Raw genomic sequence first — 16060 nt, 5'->3', positions numbered from 1 at the left:
TGCCATTTGTTCTTAAAAGACCAAAGCCAAATCACCTCCTTTGGAAGCTTTCTTCAGGTCCCCACTAAGAATAAATATGATTTCTGTACCGTCTACGCCGCGGAGCATCGGATCTGTGTTTCTTCAGAGGACCTTTCTTAGCGCTCTCTACCATCAAATGGTAGAAAAGAATATGGTGGGGATAACATCCTCTCCTTCTTTATACCACCCCAGATATGTCCTAGATTGTCACTTTAAATTCAGTAAATGCGGGACCAGCAGTTGATGTAATGGCTATGTCACTGGACTCCCATGTAGTCAACTGCAGTTCGAGTCCTAGACCCGGTGGCTTAAATTCACGCCAGGCATGTGTGCATGTGTGCCCAAGAATCCGAGAGAAGAATGGAGGAGAAGGGATTGCAGCGTGACCATCCCCCCTGGGGGGTGATTTCTCACTTTCTGTCTCTCTGTCTCTGTCTTTCTGGCAAGTGCACACACTCTGTAGCAAAAACCTCTTCAAAAAAAAAAATGAGTAAATGTAGTGCGAGGGGGCAGATAGAGGTCCGGAGGTAGAAAGTGATGTACGTGAGGCCGAACCCCTCCAAAAGGGAGGGTTCTGTGTTCATGCCCAGAGACTACACTGTGTATGCCTGGAGTGGGAGTCCATGATTCTGGCTGGCTGAAACCAGGGGGATGGTGGCATCAGGACTTCTTGGGGGTGTTGCCTGTCTCTCTTTGCCTCTCTTGCTCATGCTAGAAATAAAGAAACTAAAAAATAATAATAAATAGGGCTGGTCAGTGTTGTGGTTAACGTGACTGGGTCCCACCTTGGCTGCAACACCAAAGGAGGGCCAGCAGGTGGCGCAATGGTTACATCGCTGGACTCCCACATAGTTTGCCCAAGCTCCAGTCTCAAACGCCGCGGCTTAAATCTCACACCAGGTGCCTGTGTGTGCAAGGCCATGATCCTGGGAGGAGAATGGAGGAGAAGGGAATGAAACATGGCCATCCCCGCAGGGGATGATTTCTCATTTTGTGTGTCTGTATCTCCGGCAAGCGCACACACCCTATAGCAAAAATCTGTCTTTAAAAAAAGAAAAAAGATGATGGGACCAGCAGTTAGCATAATGGCTATGTCGCTGGACTCTCATGTAGTCAACCGCGGTTCGAGCCCTAGACCCTGTGGCTTAAACTTACGCTGGACGCGTGTGTGTGCATGTCCAAGATCCTGAGAGGAGAATGGAAGAGAAGAGATTGCAGCTTGGCCATCGCTCCAGGGGGAGGGGGGTGATTTCTCGCTTTCTATCTCTCTGTTTCTGTCTTTCTGGTGAGCACACACTCCCTATAGCAAAAACCTCTCAAAACGAAACAAAACTCACATTGGGTACATGTGCATGCATGCTCAAAATCCCAAGAGGAGAATGGGAAAGAAAGGATTGCAGTACAGTCATCCCCCTGTGGGGGATTTCTCACTTTATGTCTCTCTGTCTCTCTGGAAAAATCTCTCTTAAAAAAAGAAACCTGCAGGGCCAGCAGTTAGCGTAATGGCTATGTCGCTGGACTCCTATGTTGTCGACTGTGGTTTGAGTCCTGGACCCAGTGGCTTAAACTCATGCCGGGCACATGTGCGTGCGTGCCCAAGATCCCGAGAGGAGAATGGAGGAGAAGGGATTGCGGCGTGGCTATCCCCGTGGGGATGATTTTTCGCTTCCAGTCTCTCTGTCTTTCTGGTGAGCATACACGCCCTATAGCAAAAAACTCTAAAAAAATAAAAAATTTAAAAAAGGAAAAAAAAGAAACCTGCTAATCATCCAGGAGCAACTCTATATATCGTACACACGAGTCCTTCCTGTTCCCCTTTGCTGCGTCCTACAGTGGCTTGGGAAACGCTCTGTGATATCTCAGTGGTTGAACGTTGCTCCCCTTGCTAATACCGAAAGTGCTGACATGTGGGGAGGCCGAGGCTGTGGTCCCTGCCTAAGCGTCAGCTGGGGATCTCGTGTCTGACTGAGCAGGCTGGGAGGGGCCCGCGATTCTGCTTCACGTGATGCTCGTTTTGTGGCCTGTGGCCCTCGCTTGAACAGGAAGAGACGGGGTGATTTCTGGTAATCCTTTCCAGTTCTTTTGTTGAAAAAACTCTTCTTTTAGGAGGTCGTCTTTTTTTTTGCTTGTGCTCATGAGAGACAGACAGATAGAGAGGAAAAAGTGAGAAATCGCCTCCCAGTGGGGATGGCCATGCTCAAACCCTACTCTGGTTTCCTTGGGATGTGGGGCATGCATGAACACACACCCCATGTGAGTCTCAAGCTGCCTGGTTTGGGACTCGAACCACACAGTGGACCATGTGGGATCCAGTGCCTTAACCTCCATGCCACCTGCTGCTCCTGGAAGTATTCATTTATAAATCACCGATGGCTTAATCTATCTAGTTTCAGGTGAAAATGAAAAAGAGCTTCGCAGGGACCAGCAGTTAGCGTAATGGCTATGTTGCTGGACTCCCATGTAGTCAACCGCAGTTCGCGTCCTGGACCCGGTGGCTTCAACTCACGCCGGGCGCGTGTGCGTGTGTGCCCAAGACCCCGAGAGGAGAATGGAGGAGAAGGGATTGCAGTGTGGCCATCCCCCCTGGGGGTTGATTTCTCTCTTTCTGTCTCTCTGTCTCTCTTTGTCTGTCTGGAGAGCGCACGTGCCCCATAGCAAAAACCTCTTCAAAAAAAAAAAAAAGAGCTTTGCAAAGCAAGGATTAAAAAATTAAGTACCAGTGTGAAAGCAATAAAAACTTTAAAAGTAAGTGGTAAGTGCCCGCCCTGAGTTTGTAAGGGTGCACTGAAGTTTAGGCACACAAGCCTAGCGTCACAGGCAGAGGTGTGGATACTGAGCTGCTACTGCCGGGAGTCACACGTTCAAATCCCAAGGTGACCTGAAACGCGCCAGGGGTGCAGGCGGGAGAGATTCTGACTAGCTGGGGAAGTAGGGGAAGGATCGAGGCATGATCAGACTTTCTGAAAGTGCTCGCCTTTCTCATAAAAAAAATGAAAATAACCTTAAAAAAATTAAGTGGCCCCAGTGGGCCTCGTATGTAGAGCAGTGGTTAAGTGCTACGCAGAGGAAATTCAACCCCACATTACCAACCGGGGTTCGAATCCCACCTCTAGTGGCAAATTGTGTCCCCCGGATCCTCATGGGATGGAAATTGGAGAGAGAGGACTGTGGAAGGACCCAAGCCCAATCAGGGTTCTCTCTTTCTCATGCCTGCAAATGTGTTTTATCATAAACAAAGAGAATACAATTATTAGAAAAATGCATAGAAAATACATTGTGACTTCTCCAGTGACCCAGCAGGTGAGCAGACTTTTGTGTGAAGATTCCGTCTGTTTCTCTTACAGGGGGGCAGATGTGGACTGGATCAGCAGATTTCAAAGTGTCTTGTTTGTGGCTCCCAGTAAGAAATATACTTTGGTGTGATCCTGTACAGAAACAAAAGTTTCAGAAGCAGGACCAGCAGTTGGTGTAATAGCTACATCACTGGACTCCCATGTAGTCGACCGCAGTTCGAGTCCCGGACCCGGTGGCTCAAACTCACACCGGGTGCATGTGCGTGCATGCCCAAGAATCTGAGAGAATGGAGGAGAAAGGATTGTGGCGTGGCCATCTCCCCTTGAGGGGTGATTTCTCACTTCCTGTCTCTCTCTGTCTTTCTGGTGAGTGCACGTGCCGTATAGCAAAAACTTCTCCACAAAAAAAAAGTTCCAGAAGCAAAACCATACCTTTACTTATGTAGCATATGCTGGTATTTTTTTTTTTTTTAATCCATTAACAGTCTGGTACCATAATTTACAATTTGGTACCAGAAAATAAAGATCCAGTAAGACACATTTTGCTGGAAATGTAAGAATCAGGGTTTTGTTCTTCAAAGAGAAAGAGGTAGGCTCCACCTGGGTCAGCGAGGAAGACACAAGTGTAGAAATGTGTTTCTTTTTGCTTGGTGATCCTTTTCCCCTCTGTTTTTACTTTTTCTTTCTTTCTTTCTTTTTTTTTTTTTTTGGAGAGTTTTTGCTATAGGGCGCGTGCACTCGCCAGACAGAGAGAGACATAGAGACAGAAAGCGAGAAATCACCCCCCAGGGGGGATGGTCATGCTGCAATCCCTTCTCCTCCTTTCTCCTCTCGGGATCTTGGGCACGCACGCACACGCGCCCGGCGTGAGTTTTAAGCCACCGGGTCCGGGACACAAACCACGGTCGACTACGTGGGAGTCCAGCGACATAGCCATTACGCTAACTGCTGGTTCCCTTTTTTTTTTTCCTGACAGAGATTTTTTTTTTGGTATAGGGCACGTGTGCTCACTGGAGAGACAGAGACAGACAGACAGAAGCAAGAAATCCCCCTGCCCCCGGGGGGATGGCCCTTCTCCTCCATTTTCTTCTTGGGATCTTGGGCACACACGCACACGCGCCCGGTGTGAGTTTTAAGCCGTTGGGTCCAGGATTTGAACTGTAGTGAAGTACATGGGCGTCCAGCAACGTAATCATTATGCCATCAGCTGGTCTCACCCCTCTCTGTTATCACCAAACTTTTTTGGCAGGGAGGAGTAGATATAGAAGTGTAGAAATAAGATAGATTGAGCTGCTAAAGGAAAGAAATGAGTATCCGGTTTTCCAACGTTCTGTATGTGAAAATAAGAGTATAGCTCTCCTCTAGCAAGCTCTAAGTTGGTTAGCCTTACTCTGAACATCTAACCATGAACCTGCAGAGCCACATGTGAACTTTTGTATGTGAGGTCTAGACCACACACTGCGCCTGTCACGAGAATGACTTAGATCGAGAAAGGAAATGCGTGCCAGCCATCTGTGTCTTCTCGTCCTTTACAGAGGAATACATCTGTCATTCTAGTTAGCTGTTTAAATTGCCACAGGGAGGACTGGCCCTGCAGCCTAGCGGTTAAAGGAGCTGGATCTCACATCATGAACTGCAGTTCAAATCCCAGAACTGGCAGCTTGAAAAACGTGCCCGGCGCGTGTGCATGCTTGCCTCAAATCCCAGCAGGATGAAGACACGGAGGAGAAGGAATTGGCCACACCCTTTTGAAGAGTGCTTTCTTCCCTTCCCTTTCTCTGTCTGTCTGTCTCTCTGTCTTTCTCTGACCCACATGACCTTTGGCAATTAAAAAGAATTCAGTAAATTGCCACAGGGAGACCCATGTGTGTTCTCACCTAACTACAATTTCACCAAACCACATCTAAAACTTAAACCATAAAGGCTTCATATTTACGTGGATTTCCATAAGGCCAATGTGAAGGTGGTATCTAAACTGAAGGTATTTTGCAGAGCTGGGCCTATGATGTACCCCTGTAATCACACCTATCGGGAGGCAGAGGCAGTAAGTCTGAGGCCAGCGTGGGCAACATAGTGAAACTCAGACTCTTCTTTGAGAGGCTTTTGCCTTAAGGTGTGTGAGCTTGGCTGAGAGAAAGAGAGACAGAGACAGTGAGAGGGAAGGTGAGAAATCACCTCTTGGGGAATGGCCACTCCACAACCCCTCTGCTCCATTCTCCTCCCAGGGTCTTGGGCGTGCACGTACACACGTCCTGTGTGAGTTTCCAGCCACCGGGTCCAGGGACCGGGTCCAGGGTTCTAACTGTGGTGAGGTATGTGGGAATCCAGTGACAAAACCGCTTTGCCATCTGCTGGCTCTGAAACTCTGACTCTTAATAAAAAAAAAAATACCAAATGAATAAAAGTAATTTTGCAAATAAGACACAGAAGGAAAATTAGACCTCTTTCCTTGCCCTGGTTCCTCACTCCCATTAGTGACTCAGCTTGCATTTCTTCATTTCTTCTTTTCTTTCTTCCTTCCTTCCTTCCTTCTGAGCAGAGAGGAACAGAGTAAGAGCGAGCGCGGGAAAGTGAGAAGGCAAGCCGTCAGGTCCAGGACTTGAACTGCAGTCAGCCTTGTGGGGAGTCCAACGCCCTTAACCACCACGCCACCTGGCGGCCCCAAAGCTTGCACTTCTTAGCGATGCTTAACTCATGAACTCATCCTCTCCTTCCTGATTCTCTGCCCTTGTCATGCTCTTGCCCAGGACTCCACTAGCCCTGCGGCCTCCTCGAGGCCTCTTTGAGACCCAAGGCCTGTCCAGCACATCCTCTGCACGCTGCTAGGCTTAAGTGTAAGACACTGTTGGCGCGTCCTCCTGCCCCTTCTGCTCTTACTGGTCCACTGGCTGAACTCCCTCCACACGCTGGAATCTTACCGCAGAGCTCCTATGTTCAGATTTCTACCAACACGCCCCAAATCCTGGATCCCCACCTCAAGTCAAAGATTTCTGTTCAAAGCACTGATTTCCTTTATTTTCCTTTTAATTGTCAGAGATATACTCGCCGGAGAGACAGAGAGAGAGAGGGAGGAAGCAACCCTTCTCTGGTTTTCTATCCTGTTGGGGTTTGAGGCACACATGTTATATGCCTGGCGTGTTTGAGCTTCTGGGGCAGGGTTTGAACAATGCTTGGGACCCACATGACCTTTGGCAATTAAAAAGAATTCAGTAAATTGCCACAGGGAGACCCATGTGTGTTCTCACCTAACTACAATTTCACCAAACCACATCTAAAACTTAAACCATAAAGGCTTCATATTTACGTGGATTTCCATAAGGCCAATGTGAAGGTGGTATCTAAACTGAAGGTATTTTGCAGAGCTGGGCCTATGATGTACCCCTGTAATCACACCTATCGGGAGGCAGAGGCAGTAAGTCTGAGGCCAGCGTGGGCAACATAGTGAAACTCAGACTCTTCTTTGAGAGGCTTTTGCCTTAAGGTGTGTGAGCTTGGCTGAGAGAAAGAGAGACAGAGACAGTGAGAGGGAAGGTGAGAAATCACCTCTTGGGGAATGGCCACTCCACAACCCCTCTGCTCCATTCTCCTCCCAGGGTCTTGGGCGTGCACGTACACACGTCCTGTGTGAGTTTCCAGCCACCGGGTCCAGGGACCGGGTCCAGGGTTCTAACTGTGGTGAGGTATGTGGGAATCCAGTGACAAAACCGCTTTGCCATCTGCTGGCTCTGAAACTCTGACTCTTAATAAAAAAAAAAATACCAAATGAATAAAAGTAATTTTGCAAATAAGACACAGAAGGAAAATTAGACCTCTTTCCTTGCCCTGGTTCCTCACTCCCATTAGTGACTCAGCTTGCATTTCTTCATTTCTTCTTTTCTTTCTTCCTTCCTTCCTTCCTTCTGAGCAGAGAGGAACAGAGTAAGAGCGAGCGCGGGAAAGTGAGAAGGCAAGCCGTCAGGTCCAGGACTTGAACTGCAGTCAGCCTTGTGGGGAGTCCAACGCCCTTAACCACCACGCCACCTGGCGGCCCCAAAGCTTGCACTTCTTAGCGATGCTTAACTCATGAACTCATCCTCTCCTTCCTGATTCTCTGCCCTTGTCATGCTCTTGCCCAGGACTCCACTAGCCCTGCGGCCTCCTCGAGGCCTCTTTGAGACCCAAGGCCTGTCCAGCACATCCTCTGCACGCTGCTAGGCTTAAGTGTAAGACACTGTTGGCGCGTCCTCCTGCCCCTTCTGCTCTTACTGGTCCACTGGCTGAACTCCCTCCACACGCTGGAATCTTACCGCAGAGCTCCTATGTTCAGATTTCTACCAACACGCCCCAAATCCTGGATCCCCACCTCAAGTCAAAGATTTCTGTTCAAAGCACTGATTTCCTTTATTTTCCTTTTAATTGTCAGAGATATACTCGCCGGAGAGACAGAGAGAGAGAGGGAGGAAGCAACCCTTCTCTGGTTTTCTATCCTGTTGGGGTTTGAGGCACACATGTTATATGCCTGGCGTGTTTGAGCTTCTGGGGCAGGGTTTGAACAATGCTTGGACAAGTGAGATCCAGCTCCCTGACTACCAGGCCCCGGGTCTGGCCCTCTGGGGACCAGCATTCATGGAATCACTTTGTCTAACTCTCTAGGAGTTATTATTGGCTCCCCGTGTCCTAAGTGCACAGAAACCATGGTCCTATCTCCTCAGTGTTGGTCCCACCTTCTTTTTCTTCCCCATTGTCAGTTTTTCAATGGGGATTTTCACCCATAGTAATAGACTACACATTTCAATAGGTGGAGGACACAAAAAGGAAATATGAGGGGCCGGCATGTGGCGTGGTGGTTAAGGGCATTGGACTCTCATATGGCTGACCGTGGTTCAAGTCCTGGACCTGGTGGTTTGCTATCTCACTTTCTCTCTCACTCTGTCCCTCTCTGGTCAAATGAAAACAAATGAATAAATTAATTAAATTAAATAATTATTTTAAAAAATAAAATGTAAGGAAGTATACCTTTTTTTTTTAGAGAGAGAGATTTTTTGCTATAGGGTGCATGTGCTCGCTGGAGAGACAGAGATGGAGAGACAGAAGTGAGAAATCACTTCCCCAGGGGAGATGGCCATACCACAGTCTCTTCTCCTCCATTCTTCTCTTAGGAGTTTGGGCACACATGCATACCCAGCCAGTATGAGTTTAAACCACGAGGTCCGGGCCTCGAACCATGCTTGACTACATGGGAGTCCAGCGACATAACCACTATGCCATCTGCTGGTGCCAAGAAAGTATACTTTTTATATTAAAAGGTAAGAGATGAATTGTTCTCAATATTTGCTATCAAGATGTATGATGTATGATAAAGAGCCCAGCCATGGTGGCATAGGTTGGCAGGGCGCCACTGCGTAATACACAGAAGGCCTGGTCCTGGCTGACTAAGCGTCTTGAAGAAGGACAGCAGCATGGAAAGACCCTGTCCCAGGGGTACCTTTCTTTCTCTCGTAAAAGAATAAGTAAATTAAAATGAAAAAAAAAAATAAAAAAGATTGTCACTGGGTCTTTACCTGGTCTTCATGTCACAGAAAATATGACACTGTGGCCCGCACTTAATTTTTATATTACATGGTCATATATCAAATAGAATCACAGGAAATATCCTGAGGGTGTAGCAGAAATCCAGTGAATCTCTATGAATTCTGTTGCTTGTTATGAGTTATTTTTGATGTGCCTAATTTTGTCAAAGTAAGACTTTAAAATAATCAACTATCACTAAAATGGCCAGGCAAACCTTTTGGCAAGCATGGGAGTTCACTGGTTCTCTTGGAGAAGCATTTAAAGACAAATGACATGCTTTCTGATTATGATGACGATTTTTATTATTTTAGATGAAAGCATCCTAGATTGGTTCCTGGGAAGGAAATTCTGAGACGCACTCCACAGGATGCTTGTTAGGGCACACCCTTGGTTTCAACAGTAGGAAAAGGAGGGGGACGAAGGAAGCAGGCCCTGCAGAGGGAGAAGTCCAGATGTGTTTCAGGCCAGATATGCTGTGGTTGACCTCACAGGAGCCCTGGAGCTAGCATAGCCTTTCAGAATTGTCCTCGGTTAGGCCGAGAGGGCCAGAGCTTTGTATTCCTGCATGGATCAGTGACTGGGTGTGGGCCACTTCAGAAGGGGTGTGGGTAAGAGAGTCTTCAAGTGTTACCACCACATCTTGCAGTTGGAACAGTGAGACCTGAGTCAAAAGTGAATGCACGGGGACCAGCAGTTGGCGTAATGGCTATGTTGCTGGATTCCTATGTAGTTGACTGTGGTTCAAGTCCTAGACCCGGTGGCTTAAACTCACGCTGGGTACATGTACATGCGTACCCAAGATCTTGAAAGGAGAATGGAGGAGAAGGGATTGCGGTGTGGCCGTCTCCCCGGGTGTGTGTGTGTGTGTGTGTGTGTGTGTGTGATTTCTCACTTTCTGTCTCTTTGTCTCTCGCTGTCGTGGCTGTCTCCCCGGGTGTGTGTGTGTGTGTGTGTGTGTGTGTGATTTCTCACTTTCTGTCTCTTTGTCTCTCGCTGTCTTTCTGGCGAGCACATGCACCCTATAGCAAAAACCTCTCAAAAAAAAAAAAAAAAAGTGAATGCATCTAGGTGGTCTCACACATTCAGTCCACAGATAAGTGCACAAAGTTTGCTGACCGCCATGCACGGAATGTTTGTGTGCCCCAGAATCCATATGTTGATGGATAATCCCCAATGTGATGGTATTAGGAGGTGGGGCTGTTGGGAATGATTAGGTCACATAGTTGGAGTCCTCATGATTCAGATTGGTGCTCTTATAAAAAAGGCTTCAGGGAGCTTTCTGTCTCTTTCCACCATGTAAGAACACCACGAGAAGAAAGGGGACTCTCACAACAAATCTGTGGGTACCTCGATCTTGGACTTCCCAGCCTCCAGAACTGTGAAAAATTTTGTTGCTTATAAGCCATCTAATCTATAGTATTTGTTACAGCAATTGAAACAGACTAAGGCACTGAACTTTTCTGTGGCAAAAAGATAGCTGACTCTGTACAGCATACCTAGTAGCAGATGTTTGGGTGAAAATAACCACATTTAATCTATTTCGTCAGGGTAACAAGGATGTCTTAACAATAAATGAGAAAGTAGTGGCTTTGGAAGAAAATTCACCATCTGGAGAATTTTGAAAAGGAATATTTAAAAACACAGACTGATACATGATTCAGTTGTCAAAAACTATACAGCTATTGTCGCCTATTTGCCAAGCATAGACACAATGGTTTCAATTGCTTAAAAATGTTCTTTTTTAAAAAGAATTATTTATTTAATTTTATTTTTTATTATTATTATTTTTCAATTTTACTACAGGGTACATGCACTCAACAAGGAGACACACACACACACACACACACAGAGAGAGAGAGAGTAAGAAAGCAAGCTGCTAGGTCCAGGACTCAGTGGACCATGCGGGAGTCCAGCAGCCTTAACCACTACGCTACCTGCTGGTCTCCCAGCTTAAAAATGTTCTAGGGGCTGACAGGTGACGTAGTGGTTAAGGGCTCTGGATTCCCATATGACTGACCACGGTTCGGGTCCCAGACTTGGCAGCTTGCTTTCTTGCTTTCTCTCTCTTTCTCTCTTGCTCTCCCTCTCTGGTAAAATTAAAATAAATAAATGAAGTTCAATAAAATAATTCTTTTAAAAAAAGCATTTAAGGGACCAGCAGTCAGCGTAATGGCTATGTCGCTGAACTCCCATGTAGCTGACCGTGGTTCGAGTCCCGGACCTGGTGGCTTAAACTCACACCAGGCACGTGTGCGTGCGTGCCCGAGATCCTGAGAGGAGAATGGAGGAGAAGGGATTGTGGCGTGGCCATCCCCCCTGGAGGGTGATTTCTTGCTTTCTGTCTCTCTGCCTCTATCTCTGTCTCTTTCTGGCAAGCGCACGTGCCCTATAGCAAAAACCTCTCAAAAAAAAAAAGGCATTTAAAAAATGTTCTAAACGAAATTTCTGTGGATTCTTTAACCTATTTATAACAATAAAAATGCATCATCCTCCAATTAGTGCTTTAAAAATGACTAACTAACATAGTAAAGCAAATTAAAAGGAAGAATCCCTGAGCAAATAAAACCAGTTAGTCCTCAAAAATGACCTGAACCTTGCTTGATCTGCAGACATAAGCGAAACTTAACTTAGGTCATTTCTGATAAATGCTCATGTTAGACAGAAATAAAACCTAACCCCGGGCAATCATAACAGACAACTAACATATTATGTGACTAGGGACTTCCCAGCAAGATACTTGAAAAAGGGCAGTTCTATAACTGCAAACCAAATAATTTTTAAATTTTTGTTTTTGCATTTTCCTAATAAATAATTGCTTCTGACATTGTATCCTTGGGACACTAAAACTCTTTGGGTCTGACGGTCCCTCGTTCCTCAGTTTTCTTTTACTCAAATAAACCATTTAAAATTATATTCTGCCTCAGATTTTTCTTTCAACAACAGGAAGGATGGAAATTTGCTGGCCGAATTTCAACTAAAATCTTGGTATCCTGAGCGGATAAAACTGAAAAAAAAAAAAAAGTGTACATCCCAGTTTAAAAGTCAGTCGGAGATGCACCACTTTCATTTGGAGCTCTTATTTTTTTTTTCTAGTTTATTTTTATTCATAATAGAGAGCACACAAACAATGAGAGAGAGAAAGAAAGAAAGAAAGAAAGAAAGAGGGCCAATCCATGGCATAGTGTTTAGGGCTGCTGGATCTTGCATGGCTGACTGTACAGTTTGAGTTCTGGACCTGATGACTTGAAAAATATGCCAAGGCATGTGTGCATGCCCCAAATCCCAAGAGCATAGTGGAGGAGAAGAGATTACGATGCATCCCCTGGAGGGAATACTTTCTTACTTTCCCTCCCTTTCTCTCTCTTTCTCTCTCTTCAGTGAGTGCCAGTGCTTTACAGCAAAAAAATGAAAAAGAAAAGAAAGAAGTAAGGGAAGAAGGAAGAAAAGAACGCCTAATGAGGCTTGGTCATGCCGCCATCTTTTTTCCTCTAATTCTCCATCTCATCAGGACCCAGAGTACATGCACACCAGCCCGTTGAGAAGCTGACAGGGCCAAAAGTCAAATCTTGGTTGGCCGCATGGGCTCCAGTTTCCTCCGCACAGCATCTAACTGCTGTGCCACTGGGCCAGACCCTTGGCATATTTTTGAAGGATTAAAGGAAAATTGTATTTATTCAGTGCACTGATGACACAAAAATATGTGGGGCGTGTCTATACCAACTAATTCTCCAGCTCTCTAGACACCAATAGGGTGTCCACAATTCAGTCCTGACGCTAACTAGCCAGAGTGGGTGCAGACCCCACATGCTAAGAACTCAGTCCTGCAAGACTGTCCCACTTAAGATGCCAGTCACAGGTCTGGGACTTATGTCCTCCTGACCAACTGGCTATAAACAGGGGGCTCCCTGATGGCCTTCTCAGGTCCTGTATTTGTTCGCATGGCACACAGAACTCAAAGAAACATTCTACTTTCATTTTCTAGTTTATTTAAAATGATGTGATAAAGAATACAAATGAACAGCCGAAATGATGAAGAGGTTCCTAGGGTGAGGTCCGAAAAGTCCCTTGCACAGAAACTTCTGTCCCCATGGAGTTGGGGTGTTCTGCCTTCTCTCCACATGGATGCGCTCACCAACCTGGAAGTTCTCCAAACCTGGTAGTTTAGGGATTTTTATGAGGCTTCATCACGTAGGCATGCTTGATTATTAACTCACTTTCACCTCTCCCTTTTCCCCAGAGGATAGGGGGTTGGACTGAAAGTTTTAAACTTTTTTTTTTCCTTAAATTATTTATTTATTTATTTATTTATTTATTTATTATTTTTTAATTTGACCAGAGAGAGACAGAGGAAGAGAGAAGGAAAGTGAAAAAGCAAACTGCCAGATCCAGGACTTGAACTCTGGTGTGTCATGAGGGAATCCAGCACCTTTGGTCTTTCTGGTGATCCACCCCCACCCAGGAGCCCACCCAGAGTCACCTCCCTAGGTTTTAAAAGATCCTCTTATCATCAGGGAAATTCCAAGCCCTTAGGATCTCTGATTAGGATCTCTGTGTCAGGAACTGGGATCAAAGACCAACTGTTAGAACAAAAGATGCTCTTCATGCCCCTACTGTTCAGGAAACTGCAAGGGTTTTAAGAGCTCTGTGTCAGGAACTGGGAGCAGAAATTAAATATAGATTTCTTATTATATCGCAGATGTCTTTTAAAACTATGACAAACATTAAGTGTTAAAGGTAAACTGAATTTAGATCACTAAACAGCTGAATCCCAAAGTGAATTATTTTCAAAAGCTTTTTTCTAAAGTAACAAAGATTGTTTGGAGATGGTTAAGAATTGAGCTGTACTGGGTCATCGGAAAAGTCATTATGTATTTTCCTGTTTCTCTAGGCAAAAAATGCATCATGACTTTTCTGACCACCCGATATATCATACAAAAAGATAAATTGAAATCCTCACTCCCAATACCTGAGAATGACTCTATTTGGAAATAAGGTCATTACAGATATAATTAGTTAAATCTAGATGAGATTACAGGGTGGGCCTTTATCTAATCTTATGACTAGTGCCCATGATGCTCCATGAGACCAGCTCAGATGGGAAGCTCCAGATTGGCTTCCAAAGGCCTCCCTGAATACGCCAGGCATGTGTGCATCCATGAGCCATGATAAGGCTGGGGGTCGATCATGGATTTGAGACTCTGTGGGGGGTTCTTTTTCTTTCTCTCTCTTGTTCATGGAAGAAAGAAGTAAATAAACAAACAAAAAAATGAAGAAAAAGAAGACAATGATGAAGAGGGCCAGTATCGTGGCCTGGTGATTAAGGAAGCTGGATCCCACATGACCAACAATGCAGTTCAAGTCTTGGATCTGGGGGCTTGAAAAACACGGGTGCATGTGCACGTGTGCCTCCAATTCTGACAGGATAGAGAAATGGAGAAGGGATAGTAGGGGGTGTTTTCTCCCTCTCCTTTTCTCTCTGTCTCTGTCTGGCAAGCTCAAGCTCCTTCTGGCAAAATATTGATAGAAAACAAAAACAAGGGACCAGCAGTTAGCGTAATGGCTATGTCGCTGGACTCCCACGTAGTCGACTGCAGTTCGAGTCTCCCGGACCCAGTGGCTTAAACTCACGCCGGGTGCGTGTGCGTGCGTGCCCAAGATCCCAATAGGAGAATGGAGGAGAAGGGATTGTGGTGTGGCCACCCCCCTGGGGGGTGATTTCCTGGTTTCTGTCTCTCTGTCTCTCTCTGTCACGTGCCCTATAGCAAAAACCTCTAAAAAAAAAAAGAAAACAAAAACAAATGAAAAGAAGAAAACAGAGCCACATGGGGAAGATGACCAGGCAGAGAGGAGGGAGGGGCTGGAGTTAAGTTGCCACATGCCAAGCAACACTTGGGGTACCGGAAGCTGATGGCAGCCAGGAAGCATCCTTCACTGGAGCTATCAGACGGAGCATGGCCTGCCAGAACCTTGATTTCAGACTTCCAGTTTCCAGAACAGTGAGACGATAAATTTCTATTGTTTTAAGCCACCCAGTTTGTGCTATTTGCTGGTTCTAGCAAACTATTAATAATACAGTGATATTAAAATTTTCCCTACTATTAAAAAGAAAAACTTAAAGACGTAAGTATTTTATTTCTCTTTACCTCATCCCCCTTCTTTTTCTATTTCATAATGTAAAGGAACATGCGTGACAGTTTGTAAACAAATGTCTTAAAGACACGAGTTGAAAAATTTTAAAACCTAAGAGTATTATGCAATTAAAACGGGTTTGAAAATGGGCTGAAAATTGTGTCTGAAAATTACTTGTAGGAATAACTTGATGTTTAGGTCAATGAACTTCTTCATTTGTTCCTGTCAGGCTTTGGGGCCATATTAATCCAAGATTTCCTTAATCCAATTGCAGAATTGGAACTTCTGTTGGTCAGCTAGATCAGTCAAAGCTGACCCAGGTTGCAGGTTTATTTTTGGTCCCCACTTATTCCTGTAAAGGGAATTATTAAAGCATCAGCCCGATGAGCCTAGTGGTCTCCCAGGGCCCAGGACTCTGGTGTGTCCCCTTTGGCTCCCAAAGCCATGAATAGCACTGTCCAGCCTCCTACGACTTTTAGTGCTCACCTGGGTAAAAGAGACTCTGGGGACCAGCAGTTGACATAATGGCTATGTCGCTGGACTCCCACATAGTACACTGCTGTTCGAGTCCCGGACTTGGTGGGTTAAACTCACTCCAGGTACGTATGTGTGGCCAAGATTCAGAGAGGAGGGTGGAGAAAGGATTGCGGCATGGCCATCCCCCCTGGGGGGTGATTTCTCGCTTTCTGTCTCTCTTTCTGGGGAATGCACACCCTTGTAGCAAAAACCTCTCCAAAAAAACAAACACACAAAAAAAGAGCCTCCGAATGGATGATTCTCCTTGCTAAATTTCCATTTCTATTTTTCCCTCAACTTTGGCGGTTATTTTCCATTGTCTTTTTTTTTTTTTTTAAGAGGATTTGCTATAGGGCATGTGCACTCACCAGAAATACAGAGAGAGACAGAGAGTCAGAAAGCAAGAGATCACCCCCAGGGGGATTGGCCACGCCACAGTCCCTTCTCCTCCATTCTCCTCTTGGGATCTTGGGTACACACGCACAAGCGCGTGGCATGAGGTTAAGCCACCGGGCCTGGGACTTGAAGGGTGATCGACTACATGGGAGTCC

Source organism: Tupaia chinensis, unplaced genomic scaffold, assembly GCF_000334495.1.
Source record: "Tupaia chinensis unplaced genomic scaffold, TupChi_1.0 Scaffold000048_1, whole genome shotgun sequence".
In the NCBI taxonomy this organism is placed as follows: domain Eukaryota; kingdom Metazoa; phylum Chordata; class Mammalia; order Scandentia; family Tupaiidae; genus Tupaia; species Tupaia belangeri.
The sequence above is the reverse complement of the archived record's forward strand: the minus strand, read 5'-3'. Positions refer to the sequence as shown.